At 39.8% G+C, this 2,264-nt stretch overlaps 1 protein-coding gene across 2 annotated transcripts in view; it reads right to left on the bottom strand.

Moving 5' to 3' along the window:
• The window catches only part of ZNF793 (zinc finger protein 793), a 29,910-nt gene that overhangs the window by 19,625 nt on the left and 8,021 nt on the right, over window positions 1–2,264 (bottom strand). For both annotated transcript variants that reach the window (XM_008591617.1, XM_008591616.1), the window contains one exon: window positions 282–395. The gene's annotated coding sequence lies outside the window, so the exon portion shown is untranslated. The remainder of the gene's footprint in view (window positions 1–281; window positions 396–2,264) is intronic.

The following is a 2,264-nucleotide window of genomic DNA, read 5'->3' as shown; positions in this document are numbered from 1 at the left end:
TTTACTCTGTTTCTCTAACTGTATCTTGAGACCAACCTTACCTCCATGATTTAGCCATGGAGGGTCCCTGGAAGGTGTGCTACCCTGAGGATGGATATTGCTCAGCTTCTGGCTCAACGATGAAGGAAACTTTTACCTGGGAGTCTCTGCTCAGGCAAGAGGTCTGGGACCTGGGTGACTTCTTCTAACGGAATTCTTGTTCTAAGTTCCCTTCTCCTTGACCAGAGGTCTTTTACCTGGCCGGCTGGCCCTCACAGCACCAACTGTGAACAGTAACTTACCCTCAGCTGCAACCCCTGGCAGGGCCTTCTGTAGATGGGACCAAGGTTCTGTGGCTCTGAGGGCTGGCAGGAGCAAGGTAGCAGGATCCAAAGGTCTGCAAGGCACCTATGGAACTAAAGATAAGCAGATCCCACAGTGAATGTCATGCAACTGTCCTCCCCAAACACTCACTGGCCTCACAGGGAAAAGCCTGCAGAAGCCTGTGCAGGAGACATAGTTGAATGATGGCTGTGCTCTGGGTGTGGGGCAAAGGGAATTTCTGGAAAGACCCTGAGTCTGGGAGTGACTTAGATACAAGTTTGAAGCCAAGCAATGCTTCTAACTGACCGAGGGAATTTGTGCCAGACACTACCTCTCTAGACCTGTTTCCTCATCTGTCTAAACAGGAAGAGGCTATCAAACAGAGACTTGGGAGCCAGACAGCCTAGGTTCAAATGCAGACTCTAACATTTATTGTGTGTGACATTAGATGAATTACTTAGTCTCTCTGAGTCTCAGTTTCCCCATCATTTATTTTTCATTTTGACCTTCTTTGATTTTCAATGGGGAAAAACATTTTCTTCACATATTTATTGGCCATTTGTACTTCTTTTGTAATCAATCTGTTTATGCTCCTAACCCATGCTTCTATTGAAGTGTTTATATTAAAAAATTAATTTATAAGTGTTCTTTCTTTATTGAGGTTATTAATCCTTTGTCATATAAACATATTTTCACAGTTTGTCTTTTATCTTAACTTGTCATTTGCCCTTAAACTGGGTTTACTAGTTTTCAAAAATTAAATTGAGGTGGGGTTTTTTTGTATTTTTTTTCAGTAGTCAATTTATTGATTCCCTCCCCCACACCCCCGCCTCTTATCGTTTCTGCTTTTGGTACCATTTTTAGGAAAGTCTTTTCTATAACAACATTATAAAAATACTGGTATTTTTGGCTTATAAAATTGTTAAAGATGGAAAACACATCTCCAATACTGTTGGCAGGAGAATAAATTCAACTTTCTGTAGTGTATTTATATCAGAATTTTAAAAGTGCACACCCATTAAACTACTCTTCAACATCCAGTAACGTACCCTAAGGAACTAATTGGTTTAATGGAAAAAAAAAGATGATGGTGCAATGATGTTCATCTCCTTTTTGCTTATAAAAGCAAAACAACTGGGATCAATCAAAATGTCTCAGCAATTTAAGGACTAGTTGTCTGATAACGGCAAGCCACAGAATGAAACATGAGGTAGGCATTAGAAGTAGTAATGGAGAGGTGTACTCACTGACGTGGAGCATTTGTGATATATTTTGAAGGAGGAAATACAAGTTATAACATACAATATGAAAGCATAATTCCATTTTAAAAGTTTTGTAAGTCTAAATCTGTGAAAATATTGACAGTTGTTTTCTCTGAGTCAAGGGGCTAAAAGGAATTTACATTTCATTTTTTGATGTTTTAATTTTCTGACTTTTCCAATATCCTCATGATATATATTTATTTGAATAACAGCAATAGTAACAACAAAAATAACAATAGTGATAAATCAAAACAAGCATGATTTCACACAGGAATGCAAGTGATTCTTGGAAAAGAACAAATAAAACACATCATAGAAACTAAGAAGATAGAAACAGAAAAAAAACCCAAAAACCTAGTTCATATTTATTGAGCTCTGTTTTAGTCCGTTTTGTGCTGCTATAACAGAGATACCTGAGACTGGGTAATTTATGAAGGAAAGAGGTTTATTTGGCTTACAATTCTGGGACAGCTGCGTCTGGCATGGACCTCAGGCTGCAAGCAGATCACATGGCGAGAGGAAGCAAGAGAGAGAGACAGGAGGTGCCAGGGTCCTTTTAAGCAACGGGCTCGCGGGAACTAACAGAGTGAGAACTCACTCATTAATCCCCCCTCCCCCAGGGAGAGCATTAATCCATTCATGAGGGATCCGCCCCCATGACCCAATCAGTTTCCAACACTGCCACATTGGGGATCAAAT

This window comes from Galeopterus variegatus, unplaced genomic scaffold (assembly GCF_000696425.1).
Source record: "Galeopterus variegatus unplaced genomic scaffold, G_variegatus-3.0.2 Scaffold7083, whole genome shotgun sequence".
Lineage (NCBI taxonomy): Eukaryota > Metazoa > Chordata > Mammalia > Dermoptera > Cynocephalidae > Galeopterus > Galeopterus variegatus.
Note: the sequence above shows the minus strand (reverse complement) of the source record. Positions and strands in the feature narration are given on the sequence as shown.